Raw genomic sequence first — 12661 nt, 5'->3', positions numbered from 1 at the left:
ATTTAGTGCGGTCCGCAGTAAGGAGATTCAGAGAGGTGCATATTTTGGAAACTCAAGCATTGCGGCCACAAAGCATTTTGTGCGGACCGTAGTGGCCTCACCACGGCCGCAATCGAGTTTGTGCGGTCCGCAAAGATGGGGTTCAGAGAGTTGGGAGTTTGGAGATTAATGCCAATGCGGACCGCGGTCCTTTTTGTGCGGACCGCAGTTGAAGCCACCGCGGCCGCGGTGCATTTTATGCGGCCTGCGGTGGCCAAGTTCAGATAGCAAAGACTTGAAACCAAAAGGCCTTACCGTGGCCGCACTCCATTTCTTGCGGTCCGCGGTACCCCCTGCAGGGCTATTTTTGTCCAGAAAATTTGACCTAGTATAAATACTTTCTTTTCCCATTTTTAGGTCATCTTTTGTAATCTAACTTTCAGCTGAGCACGTGAACGGTAGTTTTTGACTATTTTGAGTAATTTTATAGTGGGTTTATCATTGAATCTTCAATTATTAGCGTGTAATTGAATCTTATGGGTTATTCTTCATCTATTTCTTTATTTTCTTTCATTATTATGAGTAGCTTGACCCATTAGCTAGGGTTGTGGCTCAACCCTAGTGTGGGTATTTTATGGGTCTTTTGATTTAAGGCTTAGATGTTTTTGGGTAGTTGATATTTGGACTAATTTGTGTTTTTCATGTTGAATTAGTGGTTGCAAACACTAATTTGTGCCTATTTGACTTGGGTTCTTCTTGAGAAAGAGAACTTGAGTCTAGGAAAATCAGTCCAACAAGGAATTGGAGTGTAATCAAGAGATTGATAGCCCCAATTAAAGGATTAAACCTAGAGATAGTAATACCCGACTTGAGCCTATATTTCTAGCCTAATTTTCACACACAATTGGTCTTGAGAAAGTCAATTAGAGCAAAGTCACTCAAGCTACCGAGAGGTAAAGAGTAATTAATTCCGTGCATTGGTTATATCACAATCCCCAACATAACGTCTTTGCCTTAGGATTTAGATCCCGTCAAGTATTCACCTAGGAGAAAGTCACTTCCCTAATGCCTCTTTAACTATTTAGAACACCCTACAAGCAATCATTCGTACTTTAATTTAGCTCATCATTAGCATAAATATTAGAAGTAAAATCCAACCAAAAGATGATTGGAGGAGTAATTAAGAGCACTATTCATCTCTAGTTTAGATAGGAATCCAATTCCCACTTCTAGCTCCCCATGGATTCGATCCCGACCATCTCGGATAAAAGCTACTTCGACCGCTCTCGCCACTCCGTAGTGGTGTAGGGTTGGCTCCGATCACTTTTTGTAGCCATTATCGGGGAGCTAACGGTTTTGGATATCTATCTAAATAGTTTTGTATATTGTTCTTCTTTCCTTCTGCGTTACTAATTTGCGTGTGTCGCAACTTCAGGTATAAAATGGCAGCAAACAATGCACCTCCTGGAGATCTTCCGTCGGGGGAGAAGGTAGATGACAATATTGATGATGAGGTTCCTATTGTGCCTCAAGGACAAAGGAGAGGCCGCTAGACCAATAATAATATTCCAGACCCTCCCCCGCCACCTCCAAGAGTGGCTACTCGAGTGCTTCCCAACCAAGGATATGCTAATGCAATTGTCCCACCCGGATCTGGGCGGGCAATTTTCAAATTACTAATGTGATGCTGACATTGTTGGAGCAGCGAAAGTATTTCACGGGTGCTCCCAATCAGAATGTTTACAAGAATCTCAAGGGTTTTGTGGATACCTGTTGGGGGAGCAAGCAAACTAATGTGTCAGAGGATGCACTTCGGTTGAGATTGTTCCCTTTCTCACTTAGAGGGAAGGCATTGGATTGGCTTGAACGACTTCCCAACCATTCCATCACTACTTGGGATGAGTTGGAGGATAAATTCATTGCAAAGTTTTTCTCGTCAGGGCACATAGCAGCATTGAGAGATGAGATCTTAGCTTTCAAGCAGGAGCCCACCGAACTATTACATGAGATATGGGAGCGATATAGAACTATGGTAAAGGAATGTCCCAACAATAATATGACTGAGGCAATGATACAACAGACATTTTACCGGGGCATTAACACAACAAATCAGTTCATAGTGAACCAACTTGCTAGGGGCAATTTCATGAAGTTGTCTTATGATGAGGCTTGTGATATTCTTGACGAGATGGTTGACACGTTCTCTGCTTGGCAAAGTAGAGCTAATGTGCCACAGGGTGACCCCACGGTCACTCACTTGCACAAAGAGCTACATGATCATGGGCAGGCTATAGCAAAGCTGACAACAACAATGAACCAGCTAGCAAAGGCACAGTTACAACAGGTTCAAAATCCACGCCAAGTAAATGCTATGGAGAGTGTCAACATGCTAGTGAACAAAAGAAGACAAAGAGGTCAACATAACCAAGGGAATTCGGATCAATATGACAATGATTGAGTGGATTCCAAGATAATGGTTATGATGGGTAGAATGAAGAAGTGCAATATATGAACAATTATCAGGGCCAAAGGGGAAATTCTTCCAACCAACAACAATGGAGACCTCAAGGCAATTGGGGCAATCAACAACAACAAGGGAATAGTAATTGGGAGAACAACAACCAAAATTCTAATTGGGAAAATCAGAACAATAATTAAAACAATCAGGGTAATTGGAATGGCAACAACAACAACTGGGGTGGTAATAACAATCATGGTGGTTGGAACAATAGCAATCAATAAAATCGGGGGCAAGGCTTTCAAAGGCCCCCAATGTATCAACAACCGAACAATCCACCCCCATTTTTATCCCAAAGTCCGAGTTCTTCTAACAATGAAATGGGAAGAATTAAAATGATATTTGAACAGATGATGAAAAAGAATGCGGATTCTGGTGCTCAGTTGGCTTCCCACAATACTTCAATCAGAAACTTGGAGGTTCAATTAGGCCAAATCTCACAATCCTTGAATACTCCCCCTAAGGAGACTCTACCAAGTGATACGGTAGTTAACCTGAAGGGTGGGAATAATCATGTTATGGCGGTAACCACAAAAAGTGGACGAGGCGGTGATGTGATTTTGAATGATGAAGTTAAGTTGCGAGAAGATGAGATTCCTTTGGTGGTTGAAAATGTGATTGATGAGAACGTGAATGAGGAAGTGAGGATTGATATTCAAGATGCCGATGTGGAGACTTAGAATGACGTGAACCTATCTAGGGAACATGTAATAGACATGCCGGAAACGGTTGTGCCTAAAACCAAGGCTCCTTTGCCAAGGCCACCTCCACCTTATCCTCAAAGGCTCGCGAAGCAGAAAAATGAGAATCAGTTTAAGAAGTTTATTGATATGATGAAGAGCTTATCCATTAATGTGTCTTTGGTGGAGGCTCTAGAGCAAATGCCGGGTTATGCTAAATTCATGAAGGACTTGGTGACAAAGAAAAGATCCATGGATTATGAAACTATCAAGATGACCCACCAAGTTAGTGCAATAGTGCACTCAATGGCCTCGAAGCTAGAAGATCCCTGTGCTTTCACCATTCCTTGCACCATTGGGAGTGCAGACTTTGCAAAAGCTCTATGTGATTTGGTGGCAAGTATCAACTTGATGCCCTACTCAGTTTTCAAGACTTTGGGTATTAGGCAACAAAGGCTGACTTCCATGAGATTGCAAATGGCGGATAGAACTATGAAGAGACCATTGGGTATTATTGATGATGTCCTTGTCTGGGTGGACAAATTTATCTTGCCAGCTGATTTTGTGATCTTGGATTGTGAGGTAGATTATGAGGTTCCAATCATATTGGGGAGACCTTTCCTTATTACTAGTAAGGCCTTAGTTGATGTGGAAGTAGGGGAACTCACCCTCCGGGTGGGTGATGATAAAATAGTCTTTCATGTGTGCTAGTCAATGAAGCAGCCCAACAGCTCTAAAGTGTGCTCTTTTGTGGACCTTGTCACGGCAGTGACAGTTGATGATACTACTGCAATAATCAATGTGGAGGACCCTCTAGAGGCAGTATTGTTGATTCTTGATGTAAATGAGGATGAAGGTCGAGTGGAGTGTGTGAATGCTTTACATGGAATGGGCTCTTACTCTTATGAGCCTAGGAAACTCTCTTTAGATCTTGAGAATAGGAAGACTCCACCAACAATACCTTCAATCGAGGAACCTCCGGTGTTGGAGTTGAAGTCGTTGCCTCCACACCTCAGGTATGAATTCTTAGGCCCTAGTTCAACTTTGCTAGTTATTCTTTCCTCTTATCTTACTAACATGCAAGTTGATGCCACATTAGCGGTGCTTCAAAAGCGAAAGAAGGCAATTGGATGGAACTTAGCTGATATTCGGAGGATAAGCCCTGCATTTTGTATGCACAAGATTATTCTGGAAGATGTTGCAAAGCCCTCCTTGAAACATCAAAGGAGGTTGAATGAGGCAATGCAAGAAGTTATGAAAAAGGAGGTGATCAAGTGGTTGGATACCGGGGTTGTGTACCCCATCTCTAATAGCTCTTAGACTTCGCGGGTGTAATATGTGCCGAAGAAAGGTGGTATGACTGTGGTTACAAATTCGCAGAATGAGTTAATTCCAATAAGAACTGTCACAGGGTGGAGGGTATGCATGGACTACCGTAAGTTGAATAAAGTGACCTGCAAGGATCACTTTCCATTGCCTTTTCTTGATCAGATGTTAGATCGACTTACTGGGTGTGCCTTCTACTGCTTCTTGGATGGGTATTCTGGGTACAACCAAATTTTGATTGCTCCAGAAGATCAGGAGAAGACCACATTCACTTGTCTATATGGCACCTTTGCCTTTTCTAGGATGCCTTTTGGGTTGTGTAATGCACCGGCTACATTTCAGCGGTGTATGGTGGTCATTTTCACCGATATGGTGGAAGATATTTTGGAGGTGTTCATGGACGACTTTAGTGTTGTGGGTGACTCATTTGATGAATGTTTGAAAAATTTTGATAGAGTGTTGGCTCGTTGTGAAGAAACCAATCTTGTTCTTAATTAGGAGAAATGACACTTCATGGTTAAGGAGGGCATAGTTCTTGGGCATAAAATTTCAAAGCATGGTACAGAGGTGGACAAAGAAAAAATTGATGTGATTTCAAGACTCCCTCCCCCTACCTCGGTCAAGGGAGTTAGAAGTTTTCTTGGGCATGCGAGGTTCTACCGGAGATTTATCAAAGAGTTTTCGAAGGTATTGAATCCCTTATGCAAGTTATTGGAAAAATATGCCAAGTTCGTGTTCGATGAGAGATGTATGCAAGCCATTGAACTTCTCAAGCACAAGTTGACCACCACTCCTATTATTACTGCACCCAATTGGAGCTTGCCTTTTTGAGCTCATGTGTGATGCGAGCGATATTGCGGTTGGGGAAGTTTTGGGTCAAAGAGTGAACAAAATGTTTCATCTGGTGTACTATGCGAGCAAAACAATGAATGATGCTCAAGTGAACTACACAATGATTGAGAAAGAGCTTTTGGCTATTGTGTTTGTGATGGAGAAATTTCGGTTGTATCTCATGGGTGCCGAGGTCATAGTTTATACTGATCATGCCGCACTCCGGTACTTGATGACGAAGAAGGATTCCAAAGCTAGACTGATGTGATGGGTCTTGTTATTTTAAGAGGTTGATTTGGAGATTGTGGACCGGAAGGGCAATGAAAACCAAGTGGTGTACCACTTGTCCCGCTTGGAGGAAGAGGGGAGGCCTCGTGATGGCCTAGAGATTAATGATTCATTTCCCGATGAGCAACTCCTTTCTATGTCGGTGAATGGTATGTTATGGTTTGCGGACGTTGCTAATTTCTTTGTGACTAGTATAATCCCATGTGAGCTCTCTTCTAACCAAAGGAAGAAGCTCAAACGGGATAGTTTGGACTTCTATTGGGATGAGCCGTACTTGTTCAAGATCTGTATGGATGGTGTGATCCGAAGGTGTGTCCCGGAGGAGGAGCAATTGAGTATCTTAGAGGCTTGTCATTCCTCTCCCTATGTTGGCCATCATGGTGGGGTGAGGAAGGCTTCAAAAGTTCTTTGTTGTAGGTTTTTCTGGCCAACTTTGTACAAAGATGCAAGTGAACTTGTGAAGAGGTGCGACAAATGTCAAAGAACGGGTGGAATTTCGAAGAAAGATGAGATTCCTCTCAATACCATTCTTGAAGTTGATATTTTTAATGTATGGGGCATTGATTTTATGGTCATGTTTGTTAGCTCGTGTGGGAACACATACATTATTGTGGCAGTTGACTATATTTCAAAGTGGGTTGAAGCCGTGTCTTTACCCAACAATGAGGCTTGGAATGTTGTTGTGTTTCTCAAGAAGAGCATTTTTACAAGGTTTAACACTCCTCGTGCAATCATAAGTGATGGGGGATCTCATTTTGTAATAGAGCTTTTGACACTTTGCTTGCAAAGTATGGTATCAATCACAAAGTTTCCACTCCTTATCATCCTCAGGCGAGTGGCCAAGTTGAAGTCTCAAACATGAAAATCAAAAGTATATTGTCAAAGACGGTCAATGCAAATAGGATCGATTGGTCAAAGAAGTTGGATAATGCTCTATGGGCTTATAAGACTGCTTACAAGACTCCGATTGGTATGTCTCCGTATCAGTTGGTGTTTGGGAAGGCTTGCCATCTACCGGTTGAGTTAGAGTACAAGGCCATGTAGGCTTTGAGGAAGCTGAATCTTGAATGGGATGTGGCAGCAAATCTTCGTGTGGAGCAACTTAATGAACTTGATGAATTCCGATTCCATGCCTACTCCAGTTCGTCTTTGTACAAGGACAAGATGAAGCACATTCGTGATAAATATGCTCGTGGCAAGGAGTTCAAAGTGGGCAATTTGGTTCTCTTGTTCAATTCTCAGTTACGTCTGTTTCCGGAAAAGCTTAAGTCGAAATGGAGTGGACCTTTTGAAGTGGTGTTTGTGTCTCCATTTGGTGCACTTGACTTGAAGAACAAAAATGGGGAGGTTTTCAGAATTAATGGGTATAGGGTCAAGCACAACCTGGGCAAAATTGATGACAGCCACGTGGTGGCATTTCTCCATCTAAAGTGATTTGATGGTAACTTGCGTCGTGCCGCGACGTTAAACCAAGCGCTTCTTAGGAGGCAAATCATATGTCTTTCTTTTTGTTTCTCTTTGATTTTATTTGTAGTATAGGATATGCTTTTGGACTAAATGGTTGTGAGATGTGTGTAGGATTATTTTGATGCAGTGCAGGACCAAGTTGGGAAAATTGTGCAATCTGTGAAGTTTGCACTACGACCGCAGTGCATTTCTTGCGGCCGCAAAGGCCTTAATGTGGGGGAAACATTTCAATACGGTCCACAGAGTGGATTGGTCAAAAAGGAGGAGTCTCTGAAGTTTTCCACCACGATCGCAATGCATTTTATGTGTTCCGCGGTAGACCACTGCGGCCGCGAAGCATTTCTTGCGGTCCGCAGTGGACATCTCCCCAAAGCTTCTAATTTGTGAGTACTGTGGACCACGGTGCGATTTTGTGCGGTCCTCGGTAGGTAGGTGAAGTGGGACCCAGGTCCCTTTTCTATAAATAGGGCCTGAGGCCTTCATTTTAAACTTTTCACTCTTTTGCACACTGAATAGAAAAAAAATCACTGTCCATCACTCCTACCTGCTTGAATTCAACTGCTGAGTCTCATTAATCAACATTGCATCTCATTTCCGGTACTTTTAATCTTTGCTTAGCTCATAAATGTGTTTTATTTTCTTTTAAATTGGTAGTTCTACGTTTCTTCTTCCCCTTTTCTTTAATTTTTTAGCTTAGGGTTTCATAAGTTGTTTAGATTAGGGCTAAGTAGTTAAAAACACTGATTGAACACCTAAGGGATCAATAATAGGTGAAAATTAGACTAAAAATGTGAAGAAAATTAAAACCCTAGGTTGGTGTTACTGGGTATAAATCACCGCGGTTCGCAGTGGATTTATTGCGGTCTGCATTGCTTCTCCGCGGTCCGCAATGCCATTTTGTGTGGACCGCAATGGTGAAACTTCATAAAGTGGAGAATTGAGGACTGCGACCGCGGTGGATTTTGTGCGGTTCGCGGTGCCTTAATACAGACCGTGGTATCATTTTATGCGGTCAACGGTGGCCTTTATCAGAGTGTGGGTAGTCTGATCCCCACCTCAATGTGGATCACAATGCTATTTTATGAGGTCTGCAGTGGTCCCTTTGTGGCCACACTACATTTTTTGCGGTCCGTATTTTGCAATCTGCAACTTTTTCTTCTGTGTTTGCATTTGTTTTCTTTTCTGATTCGTCTAATACTGTGTTACTAACAAGTTTCAACTGAATTCCACTTGCAGACAATGGTTCAATCATGAGGCGGTGGTAGAAAACAACAAGGAAAAGGAGAGTCCTCCTGGGGTAGAGGAAAAGGCATGATCAAATTGACTCCCCAAGTCCGGCAAACTATCAAAGACACTAGGAAGACAATAAGGGCTATTGATATAGTTTTTTCCCATTCGGAAAATGAGTATGTGCCCTCCCGGGAGGCATCTCATTCAGACTCCATGGCAGAATATGTTCCTGACTATCCGGAAAGGAACAAATTGAGAGATACACCTCCGGGTACCCCTACTGCCTAAGCGTCAGTGCAAATTTCATCTGAGTCGTCTAAGGGCTCAGCTGCGGGTAGTGACAGTGCCTCTTCTACCTCACCTACAACTTCAATATCCGGTGAGGATCCCATAAAAGAATAAGGAGGGGGTGAGCCTCAAGTAGGAGGAGTAGAGATAACCAGGAAACCGGAAGCATGGAAAGATAGATTCGTGAGTGAAGTGGCCTACTACAAGTTCAGAGAATGGTGGCCCGAGAGGAAGTTGATACCTGAGCGGAAATTCATTACAAAGGACCTATTGCCTCACAACCCCAATGTGCTGAGGCAGTTCAGAGAGAGAGAGAGAGAGAGCAGGTTGGGACTATTTCATAGGCCACGTTGAGGATGCAAATGAACACTTGGTGAAGGAGTTTTACACGAATGTTGCCCACATCCAAAAGGGCACTACAGTGACCAATGTGCGAAATTTGAAAGTAAAGTTTTATGGAAAAATGATTAATGACTACCTGGGCTTCCCGGAGGTGGATGAGACATTGTACTTAGAAAAAGTGGCATTGAGTAAGGCTACGCATCCTTGGTTAGCTGAGTACTTGGCAATCCCAGGTACCACCCCAGCATGATTGACAACGGGAGTAAAAATTCTGAGGAGAACCCTGAACTTCGAAGCAAAAGGGTGGAGATATTTGTTTGTAGCAGGCTAGACCCCACCACTCACGACAACTCTCTTCCTATCTCCCGAGCTATATTGGTGGCATCTATCATGGCGGGGTACCCGATCAACATCAGGAATGTGATGTCCAGGGTGATTACACAAGTGGTAAACGAATGTGATAGATCCTATCCCTTCCCAAATTTCCTGACCATGTATTTTGAGGATCAAGATGCGGAGAAGAGAAAATTTGATGTGAAATTGAAACCTAAGGAACCTTTCTTCTGGTACATCACCAAGGGTGTTGACAACCCCAAAGACCCTAAATGCAAATCCACTACTTCCACTGGCCAGTCTGAAGAGCTAGTAGTAGTAGTGGCTCCTACTCAGCCTCCTTCAACCACACCATGCATGGCCCCAGGACCCTCCACTTCTACAGTTCCAGATATCCCCTCATCTACAACATATCCTTTAACTGCCCACTGCTTGAGCCAGACCCTTTCCAGTATCAACAACTAGATGCAGGCGGCCACTTCTAAGCTATCTGACTTTCTACTTCGGTGGCAGCCCAGTCTGCACATCCTCAGCCACATGTCCTATAGTCGGTAGAGGACACTCTCAAGGATCTTCTAAAGAATCAGAAGAAGCTCCTGGAGAACCAGCAATTAATATTGGACGATGTGGGTTCACATGGAAAAGCATTGAAGGAGTTGACCAAAGAAATAAAGAAATTGAGAAAGACTCGGGCACCCAAGGAGTCGGTGAAAGAGCTGAGGGTGGAGGTGGAGAAAATGAAGGCTGATCACTTGACTTTGGACATTTTATTGCATGACCCGGCTCCAGCAGCCCATCCTGAGCCGGAGTAGGAGACAGAGAGGCCAGCCAAGAGGAAGAGGGTGATTCTCCGTGCTAATGATGCTGTGATAGAGTTGGAGGAGCTGCAGAGAGGTTTCTCTAGCTAGCCTTAAGCCCCAGTGTTGACCCAGGTTACAATGGAGACATAGGTTATAGGGAGCCAGTCACAGGTTCCCAAGTAGTCCGAGGACTTAGGGACCCAGACTCATAATCCTATACAGACGGAAGGCCAATAGAGAGTTTCTTTTTACTCTCTATCTTTTACTTTGAGCTATTTTTGGTTAGTTAGCATTGAGGACAATGTTAGCTCTCATTTTAGGGGGTAGCCCTATTTGTATGATTTGGGTTATATATATGACACTATTTTCTTTTATTATGCTTTCTTTTTTACTTTTGGTATGTACATAATTTTACCATTCTAGTTTACTTTTCGTACTTTGCAACTTTGGTCTGTATATAAAGTTACTTTCTAATGTATATATTCATTCCCCCTTATGTATATTCATCTGAATCCTCTCTTGTACATATTCATTCTACTTTCCGCATTTTCTCTTTCATAACTTCTTATTTCATTTTGATAGCTTCTTATGTTGAGTTTTGCGTTCAATAGGACTTTGGTTTTCTTAATGTCACGGTTCTTTCCAAAGGTGGAATTTGTGTGAACCGGGTGTCTCTTCCCGATGATGGATGGCATGATAACCTTCTTAAGGGTTTGAGTCTGTTTTCTTTTTGTTCTTTTTGTGTAAATAGTAGCTAGTGAGTAATGGTGCCTCAAGCAAAGTTTCACTTGGGCCTAACACATTTGCCTTTGATCCTATGATAAAAAATAAATTGTTGTGTATAAGATGGTGAAAGTTGTGACCTTGAAACTCTTGTGTTGGCCGATAATCATCAAGTGTTTTTTCGGGACTATTGTGTTGCTCAAATCTTAGCTAAAGTTGTTGTGGGCCCCTGACTCGGTCTCTTTAGCAATCCTATAGCTTGTGTGGTGAGAATTTGAATTGCAAGTCTAAGTCCCGAGCCATTAGTCTAGAACTTGCCCTGAATGTTGTCTAGGCGAAATTCTAAGTGTAGTTTGACTTGAGATGTGATTATAGGCTCTCCTTGATCTGAATGATGTCTTGAAAACTTACATAGCCTACCAATATTAATATCCCTAGTCAACCCTTTTGAGCCATAGACCTTTTTCTTTCAAAAACCACGATACAAGCCTTTATCCGTTCTAAAAATACCCTCTCTTGGCACCCGATATTTTCTTACCACAAGGCAAAAGCATAAGTTTGGGGGGAGAAACGAGGAATGCAACAAAGAGGTAAAAGGTATAAAATGAAGAAAAGGAAAGGAAATGAAAAAGAAAGAAAATCAAAAAAACAAAAAGAATGATCAATGTAGAAAAAAAATGAAAGGATTCAATAAAAGTAAAGAGATGAAAGGTGTGGAAAGTTGATAAATGAGAAAGAGGTTTAAAATGAACAAGAAAGAGTGATAATGTGTCTCTCTAACCCCTCAGAAAGAAGTTATTGACTCAAAAAAGTCAAGAGAATATATGCCAAAAGGAAGCAAATGAAGTGTTTAAGGGAAGATGGAACCTACCTAGACCAAATATTTCCTACCCTGAATCAAAAACCTTCATTATATCTCCAAAAAAGCCCTATATGATCTTGAGTTGAATGAAGCTTACATTAGTGGTGACTCACATAAGAGGCAAGCTTATGGTACTTAGAGTCGGACTTGTGACCTTTCTTTGAGAGAGATGAGTGTGTTTTCACTATCCTCATTCTGAGTGCTACAATCTAAAAGTTGAGGTTTGCTAAGGGAGAGTTGAAGAGTATGAGCTCGGGTTCCACAATGACCAAAGTAGTAGAAAGAGTTTCTTTGATGGGTTGGGTCAACTCTTGATGCTCTTGTGTTGCACTAAATCCATGGTTTTTAGAAGGTCGAATGTTGTTAATGATTCATTTGAATTGAGGGCAATTGTTAGTCCCAATTGATGCTAGATGAGGTCACTTTAAGTCAGCTAAATTTTCTTGGATTTACTCTTAAGGAGGTGGATCTTATTTTGTTTGCTTGAGGACAAGCAAAAGCTTAAGTTTGGGGAGTTGATAAATAGGGATTATAGTTCATTTTACACTCCTTCTTACTTGAGTTTTGATTAAAATGTATACAAAATAGTCCCAAAGGCTTACATGTTGTACTTGTTTGCAGGGTTTGGTAAAAAAGGCGACAATTAGTCAAAACCAGCTCAAAAGGAGTGAAACATGCACAAGTACCAAGAACAAGTCCAAGCACAATGCAACAGATCCACTGCGGCCGCATTCCATTTAGTGCGGTCCGCAGTGAGGAGATTCAGAGAGGTGCAAATTTTGGAAATTCAAGCACTACAGCCACAAAGCATTTTATGCGAACCGCAGTGGCCTTACCGCGACCGCAATCGAGTTTGTGTGATCCGCAAAGATGGGGTTCAGAGAGTTGGGAGTTTGGAGATTAACGCCAGTGTGGCCCGCGATCCTTTTTGTGTGGACCGCAGTTGAAGCCACCGCGACCGCGGTGCATTTTGTGCGGCTCGCGGTGGCCAAGT

This window comes from Nicotiana tabacum, chromosome 7, assembly GCF_000715075.1.
Source record: "Nicotiana tabacum cultivar K326 chromosome 7, ASM71507v2, whole genome shotgun sequence".
Taxonomy (NCBI): Eukaryota; Viridiplantae; Streptophyta; class Magnoliopsida; order Solanales; family Solanaceae; genus Nicotiana; species Nicotiana tabacum.
This window is presented reverse-complemented; position numbering follows the sequence as displayed.